At 41.1% G+C, this 16,125-nt stretch overlaps 1 long non-coding RNA gene across 2 annotated transcripts in view; it reads left to right on the top strand.

Annotated features, from left to right (window-relative positions):
• The window catches only part of LOC106148431, a 24,179-nt gene that overhangs the window by 5,308 nt on the left and 2,746 nt on the right, over positions 1 to 16,125 (top strand). Inside the window, exons 2-4 of one of the 2 annotated variants that reach the window (XR_001233861.1) lie at positions 12,229 to 12,298; positions 14,439 to 14,582; positions 15,129 to 16,019. This is a non-coding gene — a long non-coding RNA (uncharacterized LOC106148431). Of the gene's footprint in view, positions 1 to 12,228; positions 12,299 to 14,438; positions 14,583 to 15,128; positions 16,020 to 16,125 lie in introns of those variants that run through there. The other variant, XR_001233860.1, reaches the window with a different exon arrangement.

Genomic DNA, 16,125 nt, shown 5'->3' with positions numbered 1-16,125 from the left:
TTTTTTTTTGGTCTTTTTGAGACAAGGCTTCACTGTGCAGTTCAGGCTGGCCTCAAACTCACTCTGTAGCCCAGGCTGGTCTCGAACTCGCAGCAGTACCCCTGCCTCAGTCTCCCAAGTGCTGGGATTACAGGCATGTGCCACCACACCTGGAAAACTGTCGCTGCAATGGCAGTCATAGCCTGATATGTGGGCCTCACCATACCTGAATACTATAATAATAAAACCTGTATTTTGAGTCATTTCCCCAGTGGCCTAGCTTTCCTCAAGGCATGGTGGGTAGGTGAGTGTTGTGAGGATGTGTCCTCTGAGCAAGAGTGCTAGGTAGAAACCATGTCATATTTTATAATCAAATATCAGAAGCTACTCAGTGTCATTTTTGCATTTTGTTGAACAAAGCAATCACAAAGTGCTGGTTGTATTCGATGGGAAGGAAAAATAGATGCTACCTCTTGAAGGGGCAAGGCAAGGTGATGGAAGAACATGTGAATGGAGAGATTGGGGCAGCTTCTTTGAGGAAATAGTCTACTGTTCACTGTTATCCCCTCTGGGCAGAGCTCTTTGTTCCAGGTGACTGCATAGGTTGCTGGCCAGTCAGCGGTTGGGCTGATTTACAGATTAGATGTCCAATCCCATCCCTGGATTATCCCTAGATTTGAGCAAGTGCTCTTGCCCTAGGCCTGGTGCTTTAGAGGACCTCATTCAAGTCCCTGTCCCGCTGTCCCCTACCCCACTGGATGAGGAATTGTCAAGACACGGGGCAGGCGGCTGCGTGAAGTCTGTGTGCTCACCCTGTTGTAGCACACACTTTGGGCATCCAGGCCCCAAAATGTTGCTATCCAAACAGCTCTGAACTCCCTTCTAAACACATGCATCTCTTTACTGGATCTGTTCCTTTTTTGTTTTTTGTCTTTTTGAGACAGGGTCTCCCTGTGTAGTTTCAGGCTGGCCTTGAGCTCATTTTGTAGCCCAGGCTGGTCTCAAACTCACAACGATCTTCCTGCCTCAGCCTCCAGGGTGCTGGGATTACAGGTATGCACCACCACACCCAGCCTGGATCTGTTTCTTGAGAGTAGACCATAACTTTGGTGTGGAGTAACCAACGGTGGCTATTTCTAGGGTGGAGTAGATGAAGCGACACTTTGAACATATCTGCTAGAAGAGAATCCACATGCGTGAGCGTGGGTTCAATCACTGGTGAGAGGGATGCAGGACATGGACCAGGAGGCCTTTTTCTCCCCTGTGCTGTCTCCTAGCACAGCGTTCCAAGGAGTCTGATCATTTTATATTCAAAGGTGGTTTTTCAACCTCATTAGATGGGATAGAATGAAGAAAACAGCCACGGCATATAAAATTTGTTTTGTTCTCCTGCATCACACATGACAGAGGTGGACCATTCAGCCCTGCTGCAATTAGGGCTGTGAGGAAGCGGGTATTTCCTGAGGTGTAGAGAAGATCCCCTTCCCCATTTTGGATAGATCCTAAAGTATCGAGAGGTGTGTGAAGCCCTGGACCCAGTCTTCATGACCCCTCTGTGAGACAGCAATGCACACTGCCCTTTTACAGATGAGGAAACAGACAGTGAGTTGCGTGGCTTGGTCAGGCACACACTAGAGTATGGAGCTGAGATGGTCATGACTGGCCATGCCTGGGGCTTCTGTCTGTCCAGGAAGCATCTGCTGAAGATTTCAGATACATCTTGGGCTTAGAGAGTTTCCAAAGCTTGACTCTAAGCTCTTGCCACTATACACTGTACTTTAAGTAGGATGACTTGGAAAAGAATTTTATTTATTTGAAGAAGAGATTGCAGTGTCAAAAGTCTAGAAAATTATTCTGAGTTAAACATAATAATCAACAAAACCTTCCAGGTTGAGTGGAAATGTGTTCATCTGGGGCAAACAGCTCATGGTGAGGAGCTGAGAGGGGTACTTTTTATGCATTCTGAGTAACGAGCTCTGAAACCCAGAATCTACTAGCTCTGTGCTCATTGGGCCTCCATGGCTCCAGGAAGTGAAACACTGTGTATCTACTGGTTGATATCCTTTGACCTGAGAAAGAAATGGCAAAAGATTAGCATACATTCTCAAAGTTACATCTATCATGCTTCTCCTTCTTTGTCCAAATGTATTTCCCTCTGTCACGAATGTTGTTGCTTGCTTTCCACGTTGAGTAACTTTCCTGCCCCCCAAAGACCCAGACCCTAAGGGTGCCTCCTTCTCTGAGTTTGGTCCTCCTTGTCTGTGCTCCCTTGGCCTTTGTACTTATTAATAAACAAGAAAGAGCAGTCGCGGGCTGGGAAGGGAGAGGGGGTATGATTTCACAGCTCCTGACTCTGAAAGACTGGGCTGCACCCTCAGGTGTGACCGTTCCACGTGCTGCACAGGGTCCCTGAAGGAGGCCCTGCTACTTGCTTGGTTTTTCCTTCCTACTCAGAAACTGACTCAGTATGCCAAGAACAACATTTCTCTTTCCAATGTTGAGATCCACTTTCCTTCCCTCATAACTTTGTTCGCTCATTTTAAAGTTTCTTTTTTCCTGTTATTCATACAAACATTTTCTCTTCAACAGTGGAGCTCTGAAAGATCATGAGGTACCCCTGTAGCTCTGTGTATGGCCGAGACCAGAAACAGGAGGCCAGACTGCTCACACCTCTCCAAGGCAGCTAATGAAATGCAGGCCTTCCGCGAGGGAAGACTGTCTGGACCACAGCCGCTGGTTTCCATCTCTGAGGACTAGGGCTGCCTTCAGATTTTAACTGCTTTATTGTCAAATTGATTATTTATATAAGAGAGGTCTCTGCTTCCTCACTGGCTCTAAGCCAGTTTAAAAGTTCCAGATGCAGCAAAGCATACACCAGCACCAGTTGTTATCAGCAAGGGTTCACTCAAAATCAAATTAAGAAAAACAGCTTGAAACCAGGGACTGCAACCCAAAGTGGATCCAGCCCAGCAGCCCATCCCAGTAGTAAACATGATTTATTGTTGTTCTGACTTTGCCTGTATAATGCAGACTCTCACAGTGTTTTGTTGTTTGTTCATTATTTATATACTTTCAGTACCAGGGTTTGAATGCAGGATCTCATGCAAAGTGAAAGGCATTTTATAAGAATTTGGGGTAGTACTTTGACCACGTAAGTATTCTGCTAGGGAAGTGCTCCACTAGTAAGCCACACTCTCAGCCCCCTTTTTGAAAAAAAGAATAGTAGTTAAGGACTTACAGAAACATTGTAAAAATAAGGAATTCTTACAAATGCTTTACCTAGATTCCCCAAATATTAACTTTTTATTCCCTCAGATTATTTGACTTATTTGAGAGCAGGTTGCACACTTACCCCAAACACTGGATTTTCCTAAAAGCAATTGTAGTCTCGTATATAACTACAAAGTAATGATCAGATCAGGAAATTAAAATTATTCACAGTTACTATCTAACCTACACACTTTATTCTCATTTCACCAGTTGATCTATTCTGTTCTTTATAGCAAAAGAGGAAATTTATTTTTTCTGGTCAGGAGTCCAACTTAAGGTTGTTTTCATGCTGTGGTTTCCTTTAATGTTAACAGTTTTTCTCTCTTTTTTTTCTTTTCCATAATCTTGCTAGTTTTGAAGCATACAAACCAGTTATTTTGTAGACTATTCTGTAGTACAGATTGTCTGCTGTTTCCTCATGATTAGATTTAGGTTGTATATTTTTAGCAAGGAAGTTCCACAAGTAACATGGTAGCCTCACCAGTGCATGATCTGAACAGAGACATATATTGTTTGATAGCCTTTTTGGTGATATTAACTTTGATCATTTGACTAAGGCAATGTCTCTGAGGTTTCTCCAATGGGAATTTTGTTTTTTTCCTTTGTAATTGAAAGGCATTGTGTGTATGTGTGTGTGTGTGTGTGTGTAGGGGATACTTTGATACCTTACTCTCATCAAGCATTTACATTCTAGTTTCAGTATCTGTTGATGATTCTTGACTCAAACTGTTACTGTTAACAGTTTTCTTAGTTTGATCAGAGAAGTTTGATCAAGTTGGTTTTTATGTGCATATCCTCATTCCCTTTTAAACTCTTCCTTACTCTCTGGTATAACACTATGTTCCAGCCTCATATGATCTTTCTTTGCTCCAGCTCTGGAATCATTTATCTCTCCAAAGGAACCCTGGTTCTTTTTAGTGGAGAATAGTACAGTATTTAGAAATCAAGATTTGGGTACTAGATGTGCTCATTCCTATTGCACTGTCATGGATTCTAGGCCAGTGGTGAGGAACGTACGGCACGCGTGCTGCAGCCGGCTGTTTGTTATCATTAAAAGCTCTAAGAGGTTCACCATCACTGTTTGAGGCTCACTTGGTAGACGCAGCTATATAAATTTATCTGTCACTTTATCTTTCTACATCTGTATTAATCATCTATATTCAACCTACTAAAACCATGAGTTTATAATGGCACATCAATTTCGTAACACCACACGACTCATTATATCTTTCCTTCTTGCCTTCTTTATAATTTCCTTCTCTTTTTCTTTTTTTGATTTTTCTCCGGTACCAGGAATTGAACTCACGACCTTGTGCTTGCCAGGCAGGCGCTTTGCCGCTGAGCTAAATCTCCAGCCCCATAATTTCCTTCTCTGATAGAAAGAATCTGTGACTCTCACTACCTACAGTATATTATTTATACCAGTACTTGATCTTAGAATGATCACAAAGTAGCTTCAGAATAGTTAAGAAACAACACCCAAATAAACAACACCCCAAATTAAGTTCAATATGTGTTCACAGTTCTCTTTGCCAGTTGTCAAGAACTTATTTGTATGTTACTTGAGTTAGTTCCTCCAGACCTAACTTAGGATCACTTTTTTTCTGTCTGTTTTATTTTAGTGTTTTCCCCTTCTCCTATTTCCTTTTATTACAGTTAACGGAACAATCACATGGTTCCAAAAGTAAGAACTACACAGGAGGGTATCCTCAGAGACGCATCACGGCTTAGAGCCTCTCCGCAGCCCCATTACCATCCTCTCTGCCCTGCTTCGGCGCTATCACTTCAGCTCGCTAGTTTGGGTCTGGTGTATCCTTTCTGTTTCTGCTTTGTTTTTATTCTGTACAAATAGCAGATATGTGTGAATATTATTATTTCTCATTCCTTGCATAAAAGAGTTAATTCTGTACAAATCAAGTTTGTAGTCTCCTGACGTCAGTGAGTGAAAATCTTGGACGGGGGAAGTTAGGAGAGTTGTTGCGAGTTAGGGAAGAAGAGACCTACAGTAACCTTTATTGGAGGTTACTGTAGTTCCTTTATTGGAAGTTCCTTTATTGGAAGTTCATTTATTATTTAGTTCCTTTGTTGGAAGAAGAGACAACAACTTCTGGACTTCGAGGAGGGGTCCCAAATAGGTCACCACGTGGGCCCTTGGGCCAGGACTGCTTATGGATAAGCAGAGCACGGGAATTGCTCCACTGTTCAGTGGCCACCTGACACAGGGGGCTCTGCCCATTTAAAATGACAAGGTGGAGGGCCGGGGATATAGCTCAGTGGCATAAGCACCTGCCTGGCAAGTGTAAGGTCCTGAGTTTGATTCCCGGTACCACAAAAAAATAAAAAAATAATTAAAAAATGATAAGAGGGGATTCAGGCTTTCTACTCATTTCCTCAGCATGCAGGGGTCAAAGGAAACTGGGATTTCAAAGGAAAACTCGTTATTTTGTATTTTAAGTTCCTTCAAACTCAGAATTTATTAGGGAGGGGCTGCCTTGCAAGTTGCGTGAGGAAATTCATGCTTAGTTCAAAAATCCTAGTTTGCTGCATAGTCTTATTTTAATTCTTATCAATGTGGCTGATCACCCATCTATCTCAGACCCTTTCCCTAGCTAGCTGCCTTGTCATAAATTACCTAAACTCTTTTTTGTATGAAAAGTAGCATACAAAGCTGGGGATTTAGCTCAGTGGCAAAGCGCCTGCCTGGCAAGCGCAAGGTCGTGAGTTCGATTCCTGGTACCGGAAGAAAAACAAAAACAAAACAAAACAAGAAAAGCAGCATATAATAGTCATTTGCACCTTTTCCACTTAATATGTAGTCTCCAAATCACAATTCATAGAGGTCTTCCTCTTTTCTTAACCACTGCATAGTACACACTCCATGGCAGATTTATCATAGTATCAGCCACTCTTCTAGATACAACATTTAGACTGTTTCTAGAATTTTGTATTAGAAACAATGTCGCAGTAACTACTTTTTCTGTCGGTGGAGAAGGAGGATCTCTTTTTTTTTTTTTTTTTTTTTTTTTTTGTCTTTTTGAGACACACTTTGTAGCCCAAGCTGGTTGCGAACTCAACAGTCCTCCTGCCTCAGCCTCCCGAGTGCTGGGATTACAAGCATGTGCCACCACGCCCGGCAAAGAGGATCTTAAGGGTAAATTTCTGTAGGACTGGGTGGAAGGTAAACATTTGTGGTTTTGCTAGGAATTGACACTTTCCTCCAGAAAGGTTCTACCCTGCTGCATTTCTACCAGCAAGGTCAGTTCTTTGTTTTTCTGCACGAAGAACAAAGAATTGGAGTAGCATACAAAAGTAAGGAAAAAGCAACAAAGTTTAATTAGGCATCAGTAAGCTAGGAGTGAATGGGCTTGTGCTAGTGAAAAGAAAACAACAGGCACACTAAGGGCATTGGGTTTAGGGATTTAAAGTGTTGTGCCAGGTCTAGGGTGCCTCCCTTTGGGTCTTCTAGACTATGATTGACAATGTGATTGACAGGGTGCCGAGTCACATCAGCTGTGTCTATTGCGCATGTCCTTTCCCGTAATTCACTCTGTTATAAGTGGATGTATGAGATGTAGTCCATGTGCATGACCCTTCAGTGAGCTCCTGGTGAAGAAAGGTTACTGTAGGGCATGCAGGAGGGTCACATGCACAGGCATCCTGGTTTGGGATTTTGGAATTTTCCAGGGCAGGCTGGTGCAGGTGGGTCATTGTTTGTCTTATATCTGCCTCTGGGTAGTAAATTTTAGGACAAAGGGGTGGATTGGCTTTAGGACATTGCCCAGTTTCAGTGAGTAGAGAGGAGTGGCCCCGCAGCGAGTAGAGGGGAATGGCTCAATATCCCCAATCGTACTATCTGTATTATTCTCCACAGCCTTACAGACAGAATATGTTGTTATGTTACAACATTTTGTCAGTCTGCTAGGAGAAAAATCGTATTTCAACATAGATGAAATCTGTACTTGCCTTATGTGATTTAAACATTTTCGTAGCCTTAGGCCTGTTTTAATCTTTTCTGCATTGAATTACTTATCTTTGCCCATGTTTCTTTTTTTAATTTTGACTTTCTCATTTTTAAAAAAGGTTTTCTTTATATTGAGGATATTAGCTGTTTATCTGTGACATAGATTAAAAATACTTTCTTCTATCTTGTCATTTGCCTTTTGATTTTGTTTAGGGTATATTTTACCAAGAAAAATCCTTTTAGTCTTTTTTTTTTTTTTTAAAGAGTAAAAGAAGAATAACATAATAACAGGGGGGCTTACCGAATTACAAAGTGGTAGGAAATTATCAATGGTTGTTGTTTTACATATTGTTATCTACAAGATAGTTTCTCAGGAAAACAAATAGACAAATAATAGTGAGTTACAGACAAAAGAGGTAGGAGATTATCAATAGTTGTTGTACTATACTTTGGTATCTTCAAAGTGGTTGCTCAGGAAGACAGAGATACGCAAGAAAGATCTAACAAGTAGTTACAGCCTAAGGGTTGTGAAAAATAGAGTATTACCTCCTCACCAGTGACTCCTTTCACTGAGGTGTGATGGCTGGAAGGAAGGCCAGGATTGAAAAGAAGGACCGAGAGACTTGCACCTGTGTCTAGCAACAAGATGTTTTCTTGTTCCTCAATAGTCATGATGACCTGGAGCTCCTCCATGGAGATGACAGTCTGGCCAGAGGGAGAAGGCAGAGTATGCCCCGGGCCCCCTCATTCCTGTTGGACTAACTGGTAGAATGGGTCTAAGCGCTGGGACCTCCCCTTTTAGTCTTAAGTAGCAAATTAATCTGTTCTTTTATTGCCATTGAAGTTTTGTTACCAGGTAGTCTCATTCTAAAAGTGGCTTGCCAAATAAACATTACCTAGTTTCCTTCTGGAGTTGGAGTCCAGGTTCTTCTCATTTCGAACAAAGAATTCAACCGAAATAAGCAAAAACATGGTGACAGTTTGTTTGAAAAAATAAAAGTGGAGAGTGAAAGAGAAACTAGCTTTGCAGAGTGAACTTGGACTGAGTAGAAAAGGAGAAAGCAAGATGAAGTACACCCTGGGGAGCACAGGGTGGGGTGTCATGATGAAAGTCACATTAGCGGGCTCTTCTCGGTGACTGTGACCTTTTGTGCCATCTACATCCTGAGGAAACCTTGGAGAACTTCTACAAATGGGTCCTCAGAGGCAGTGCTGGGATCCCACACCTCAGACTGACATCAGGTCTAGGCGTCCTATTGAAAAGCTGCCCAAGTTCTCGCAAGGCCGTGTGCGGGGCTTTGGGAACTGTTCTGTGCGTGTGTCCGGGCTCTTGTAATGAACAGGTTGCACCTACTTGCCCAGCCAGCTTTGCCATGCCCTAAGACTCACACTTAGAAACCCTTTCCATACTCCCAGATTATGCAGGAATCCATCCATGTTTTCTTCTAATACTTGTGTGCTGCCATTGTAGACCTCTGCTCTATTTATATTTTTATTTATTTATTTATTTTATTATTATGATTTTTTTTTGTCTTTTTGAGGCAGGGTCTCTCTCTGCAGTTCAGGCTGGCCTTGAGCTCACTTTGTAGCCCAGGCTGGTCTCGAACTCACAGTGATCCTCCTGCCTCAGCCTCCCAAGTGCTGGGATTACAGGCGTGCGGCACCACGCCTGGCTTCCATTTATAGTTTTAAAAATGTGATTAGTATATGTTGTGATACACAGTAATTACATTCATCTTGGGAGATCGGTGTATACGTATCACATCTTGATCATTTTTACTGCTTCTTACCCTCCCCCTCCTCTTCTCTTTTGCTTCTTTCCCAAGTTCCCTTCCCAAGTCCATAGTCTACCATTATACTAGGTGAAATAAATCAGACAAGAAGGTTAAATATTGAATGATGTATCCAGTATGAGCAACCCAAAATATAAATAATTTAAAGAGCCAAATAAAAAAGATGATAAGAAACAGGGATATAGACTCTGCTCCATTTATTCTCTTGTGAGACAAGGATCTGGCTTTATATTCCATAGCTTTTGTTCCATAGCTGCCCATTGTCCCAGCCACTTATTAAAAAGTCTGTCTTTGCCTTAATGATTTACAATGCTATCTTTAAACTGGGTGTGGCCAGGCGTGGTGGCACACACCTGTAATCCCAGCACTCAGGAGGCTGAGGCAGGAGGATTGTTGTGAGTTCAAGACCAGTCTGGGCTACAAAGTGAGCTCAAGGCCAGCCTGAACTACATAGCAAGACTTTGTCTCAAAAAGACAAAAATAAATAAATAAATAAATAAACAAACTGGATGTGGTGGTACATGCCTATAATCAAAGCACTCTAGGAGGCTGAGGTAGGAGGATCACAAGGTCAAGTGTAGCCTGGGTAATTCAGTGTTTTTTAGCAACCCTGCGTTAAAGTTTAAAACATTACAAATCACCTGGATATGGTGGTGCACCCCTGTAATCCCAGCACTCAGGAAGCTGAAGCAGGAGGATCACCATGAGTTTGAGGCCAGCCTGAGCTACACAGTGAGTTCAAGACCACCTTGAACTACATAACAAGATGCTCTCAGAAAATAAAAGCAAAAACAAACAAAAAAATTGAATTAAAAATTAAAATAAAAAAGGCTGGGGATGTAGCAGTCTGAAGGCCCCAGGTTCAATCCCAAGTAATGCAAAGATAAAAATAAAACTATTGTACATTAATTATCCATATGTACTTAGTTTGCCGTCTGGACTTCTGATTTTATTATGCTGGATTGTCTATTCATGCACCAGTATCACACTGTTTTAACTATAGAGGCTTTATAACATGTTTTAATGTATATTAGGGCTGGTCTCCAATCCCAAAAATTGCTTTATTTTTTGAGATATTCTTGCATGTTTATTTTCCTATCCAAACTGTAAGATCAATTTGTCTATGCCCACCAGGCATGGTGGTGCATGCTTATAATCCCAGCACTCGGGAGGCTGAGGCAGGAGGATGACCACAAGTTCAAGGCCAGCCTGGGCTACATAGTAAGTTCAAGGAGAGCCTGAACTACATAACTAAACCCTGTGTCAAAAGAAAAAAATTTGTCTATGTCTATGAAAAAATAACTTGACCTCCAAGTGTTCTAAAGTCTTTTAATTAGTTCCCAACATTTAAAATATGGAAACATCACATGAAAATCTGGATTTCTTGTTTTTCTTATACATTAAGAAGCCATTTTCTCTCTGTGTGACCTGATAGAGTTAGTAGTGCCTACAGTCTTTCTGGGAGCCTCCAGTGCTACCCAGTTCTCCACATTCCCTGTGATGGCTCCCTCCTGAATTTTATATATTTGGGGTGCTTGCACGGCTTCTGACTTGGTGACACTGCCTTTAAATGCCAGGAAAGACATTCCATGCCCATTCTTCGTCATCCATTCTTCTGTCTCACAAGATAAATGTCATAAAAGGGATTTATATTGGCTTTCTTTATTGCTGTATCTCCAGGGCCTAGAAGGAAGGCGTGCAGCATAGTTGGCACTAGGTCAATGTTTGTTCAGTGAATGAATATTTATAGATAGAATTCATTTTGATCATTTCTTGTTTCCTATCTCCAGAGAGATGCTGAAAATGCCATACAGAACAGCAGAGTCTGTGTCGGGGTCAGTTGGTATGGCTCTTTCAAAAGCAAACTGGCAATATAGGTCAAAGTTGCATTTGATGAAATGCATTGATCAGTTGTCCCCCCAGTTCCATTTCCAGAAATGTATTCTAAATATATCTGCACACAAGTAAAATGATAATGTACAGGAGTAGTTATTGCAGTAGTAATAAAAGATGGGAAAGAGTATAAGTTTCCCTCAAAGGCGGCTGATTATATAAATTATGGTTTATCCACACATTAAAGCAGTGAGATATTATAGCTACAAAAAAGAATAAGGATGGTTTCTACGCACTGGAGGAAAAAGCATGAAGTATGGAATGTATATGTCATCGGCTAGCTTTTGTGTGTAAGATGAATAAAATACAAAAAAATTTGTATCATATTCACTTGCAAATGGATATAGAAAATCTGGATGCACTCATTAGAGCAAGGGAAGACCTGGGGGTGCAGCTCAGCACTTCACATGTGGAAGGCCCTGAGTCCAAGCCCCAGCACAGCCCCCAAAGAAATAACAGAGAGAAGTTGTGCTTAAGAAAGGGGCAAGGAAGACAGTGTAGGAGGGAAAATGCTAAGTCTCTCTCTCTGATTCTGAGTAGATTTTAAGCCAAATACATATATATATATACATATAATATATATGCAGTTATAAATACACACCTATAACAACTACTGTTGTACTAAATGACAACAGAAGAAGGCATCAAACCCTGAAGACCACAACTATCAAGCTAAGATGGTCTATGAGCAACTGTATAATGGAGTCTCTGGGTTACTCCGTGGAATTTTCATCCACTCTTACTAGCAGATGATATATAATGTGCTTTCTAATTTTATTATGGCAGGAAAAATGATGAAATATGTTTCCATTCCTATTATTTTGCAGCAGATAATCCCAGAGAGCACTTTACAAATTGACACTTAATAAAACACTTCACCCAGTGGAGAAACAGCAGACTCCAAGATAAAATAGTGATGCCCAGGCTGGGATAGCCCACGAGATGCTTCATGATTAAAAAAAAAAGCTAGGGAGATCTTCATTAGGAATTTAGCAAAAAATTTATCAAGTAACTATATAGTTCCAGAATGATAGAAAGCAAGGTCTTTATTGAAGTGCAAATTCAGGAAGTCTTCAGAAAATAACATGGACCTAATATATTGTAGGGTCTGCCACATGGCATTCAATCAATGTAAAAAGAATTTTAAAACAAGAAAATTTACTAAACAGTGCTGTTACTCAAATTAAATGTGCAGATCTATAGCTGTCATAGTATATAAAATATTTTAAATTAGGGAACCCAGAGAATAATTAGAAATAATAATATGGCAAGTAATATTTTTAGAAGCATGCATATTTCAATAACTTGTCTTTTGTCCTTTTTTGTCTGTAGTTTAATTTTTCCTGGGATTGAAACGGTTTGTCTGGAGTCACCATCCCTTTTATAGAGAAATTCTCAAATGGTAAGCCACACTCTTGCAGATATTTTATAAAAACAAAGTTTAACATTTTTGGTATGCAAACTTCTGGTGCTTCCAGTATTCCACAGCTTAAGGACATATTGTCCAAGTGAAATATTATTTACATAGAATGGAAAGTGTTTTAAATGGATAGGCTCAGAGCAAACAGTTAAGCATTTGTACACACATAGATAAACACAGACATGTAATCAAATCTACGTTAAATACCACTAGAAGAATGTAAATAGCTTAGAATCAAAGTATTCCTTTGTTGCCTTTATGTATTTAAAATTAGCATTTTTTAGTAGCTGCAATGAAATTATAAAGAAAATACTGCCAAGAGGTACTTACTGATTTAATAGCATTTCCCCCACTCTTAGAACAAGGAAGAGTGAATCACCTCGACAGTGACATAAAAATGGTGCATAAAGCACAGCTCCATTTCAAATGGATCATGTCATATGCTTCATCGTAGTACTCAATTTCTCAAAGAGTTCTGCATATTGAAACAAATGCCCCGTTTAACAATTGCTTTTATAAGTGTATGGTTGGAGTCGTTTTAAACATGTTTGCCTTATTTTCCTTGCCCATTGCTCCCATTAATTGCATAACTTATTTTCTTGATTTTTGTTGTCCCTCAGCACTATGTAGCTAAAGTTTTAGGAAGATCAATGTTCAGTTCCCTTAAACACCACAAATCTACACTCTTCTTGAGTGGTTAGAAAACCTGCACTGATGCGTCCTGACCACTAGGGGGCAGTCGGTAGCCAGATTACACTTTTGTTGGCACAGTGTTGCCTTCATCTTTGGCATTCACATTTGGCTTTTGAATGGGCAGAGAGGTACTTGCAGCCATCCACTAACATGTTGGTGAACTTTGTTCATTTCCAGAGGTTACTCAAATGCAAATTATGTTTATCCAGCCTTATTGCAGTTTACCAAGGGGTGGGAGAGTTGCTCTGGGAAGCTCTAAGGCCTCCCTAAGGGGACAAATTCCGCAGTCAAATTCACAAGCAATATATGAAATGATAGAGGAGTTTTACAGTGAGAGCTATGACTATCAGTGGTTACTTCAGAGGCGATGAAAGTTGGACCTGGGTGATCAAGGTCAGGTGCACCATTGCCACTGAAGGACTGCACTATGAGACTGTGGGTTAATGAGCCAGGCCCTGTGTCAGATCCCTTCTCTGTGTGGTGCTCCAAGATGCATCTCTGGGTCTTTGGCTCATCATTGTAGCCACAGCACCTCCCTGTGGGTTCTGTTGTATCCTGCAGTGACTGGGGGGCCTTGCCCCTCTGCTGCTACTTCTCAAAACTTTTGGACACAGACAAACCCCATGACATAGGATATGGCATCTGACTCTCCAGTAGCTTGTGAGGAACTCTCTTTATTCTTTATACCCTGGAAGTGTTGTATAGGTAACTTTCATTCAGCCAAATTTTGACCATACAAGTCCAGGAGATGGAGGAGAACCCGGGGATGAATGACCTTTATCTCAGATGAACTCTGAGATGCAGAAGTTCAGCCTGTGAGATCTGTAATTAATTAGTTGAGTGGTGGTCAGTTCATAGCACACTTTTTTTTTTTTATCTGCCATCTTCTTTTCTTTGCTTCACATCCCTTCCCCCCTCACTTTTGCGTCTCTGAGATTGCACTCCTAATACAATGTTCACTTACAAACCTTTGCCTTTGGCCTGGTGTGGTGGCATATGCTTGTAATCTCAGCATTTGGGAGGCTGAGGCAGGAGGATCGTTGTGAGCTCAAGACCAGCCTGGGCTACAAAGTGAGCTCAAGGCCAGCCTGAACTGGAAGGCGAGACCCTGTCTCAAAAAGATCAAAAAAATAAATAAATAAATAAATAAATCTTTGCCTTTGATAATTCACACAGTGGGACACTATGCTGTTGTGAAAAATCATAAGAATGATTTCTAATTGTTTTTTATTAGTACCTGTATGCAGTACATGATATTTATATTCCAGTGTGGAGTTAGTACATGTACATGATTTCTAAGATATAGTATTAAGTGGAAAATACATAAAGCTGAACAGAGTATAGAGCAAGCAATTCAGTTAAGGAGAAATGGAAGCAAAGAAAAAATTAATGTGCATTCACTTATATAAGCCTCAAACTTCTCTGGAAGGGACCTCGGAAGACTTTCAGGTGTGGCCTCTGCATGACAGAAGACCTGGCGTGAAAGGGAGCATTTCGCTGCTGAAAGGATGCCATCATTTACACCATGACAAAGCTGTAGCAGTGGGCCTCACACCTTCCTAAGGACACTTAGGTGAGAACATGCAAGTGATGGGAGCAGTGGGAATTAGCTCACCCCGATGAGAACCGCTCCTTGCCAGTTGCCTGTCCCCAGGTCCCTGGTAGGTATAGCCTTCTGCTGTTCCTGCTGGCCATTCCCCCATGAAGAGCTCATCCCCTCAGCCACACCCCATACTATACCTTACCCACCATGGGTCGGCAGGTTCGGACACAGCCTGTGAAAGTGATAGAATATTTGATATTGCAAATATCCTGGGCAGCCCTTAGGTGGAGAGTCCATACTGATCGTTATTTATCAGGACAAGCTATCCATAGTTCTATTGAAGAAGGGGTGACTGTGTATTTCAGTGATTAGTGTTTAGTGTCTGTGATGACTAATCTTGATTGTCAATTTGATTGGCTTGAGAGATGCCCAGTAAATTAGTAAAGCGCATCTCTGGGTTGTCTGGGTGAGTCGTGGGGCATATGCTGGGAACTATATCTGGTCCCTGGCCCTTCTCTGGCTTTTTCCCTGTCTGTCTGCTTCCTCCCTGCCATGTGCTTCCATGATGCCTTCCAGCCACGAGCTAGCTGACCCTGGTCTGAAACCTCTGTAGCTACGAGACAAAGTAAACATGTTCTCCTTGAAGTTATGAGCGTCAGGTATGTTGTCCTGCCAAAGGAAAGGAGACTAAAATCATGCCTTACACTCCCCCACCTGTTCTGGGAAATGAGACCCCTTTAGGAAGTTGTACCACTTACCCTTCCTTGGGTTGCATACTCTATATGTTGTGATTCCTGTGTTTCAAAGTAGCTAACCTACTGGGTACCAAAGGAGGATAAAGAGGTCTAAAGATGAAAAAATAACCATGCAAATCACCTCTTCTCGATCTTTAGCACCTTTTCATAGATCTGACTACCAGTCACTGTTTGAAGAAGAATTTCACGTAGGAACAGTACCACATCAGACAACTGGTAACCCAAGACACATGTTCTCAGGGAGCCGGATCAGTGCAGGCCCATGGCTCTGTATAAATACTGTATGGTTGTGTTGTCTCCAGAGCCTTCAAGGAGCAAGAAATTACTTGGCCTCTATAAAGGTGGACTTTCTTAGCTTGGTGTACAGAAAGACCATATCTTTGTCTGAAGTTTCACACCTTTTTCAGATTCCACCCTTCTTAGACATTGCTAGTAAGTCTGGGTTTACAATATTTGCTCCGGCTACACAAGCACCATGAAAATCTATCCTAATAATTACTGCTGCTATTGTTGAACACTGACAAGTAGGATTTTAATTTAACTCATTTCCATCAGCTCATATATTCATACGAGTTTCAACAAATAATTAATATAAGATTTACTACATATAGCTACTGCCAATAGCTACATAATCAACAGCAAATTGTCATTAATGAAGCCTTCAACTAAAGGTAGATCTACTTAAATGAAAAACCCAGAGAGAATAAATAATTTTTATAAATTTCTCATCTTTTTTTATTTTAAAGAGTAAAAGAAGGATAACATAGTAATAGGGGGGCTTACCAAATTACAGACAAAGCGGTAGGAAATTATCAATG

The sequence above is a fragment of the Chinchilla lanigera genome, unplaced genomic scaffold (assembly GCF_000276665.1).
Source record: "Chinchilla lanigera isolate Chin_1 unplaced genomic scaffold, ChiLan1.0 scaffold00020, whole genome shotgun sequence".
Lineage (NCBI taxonomy): Eukaryota > Metazoa > Chordata > Mammalia > Rodentia > Chinchillidae > Chinchilla > Chinchilla lanigera.
This window is presented reverse-complemented; position numbering and strand designations above follow the sequence as displayed.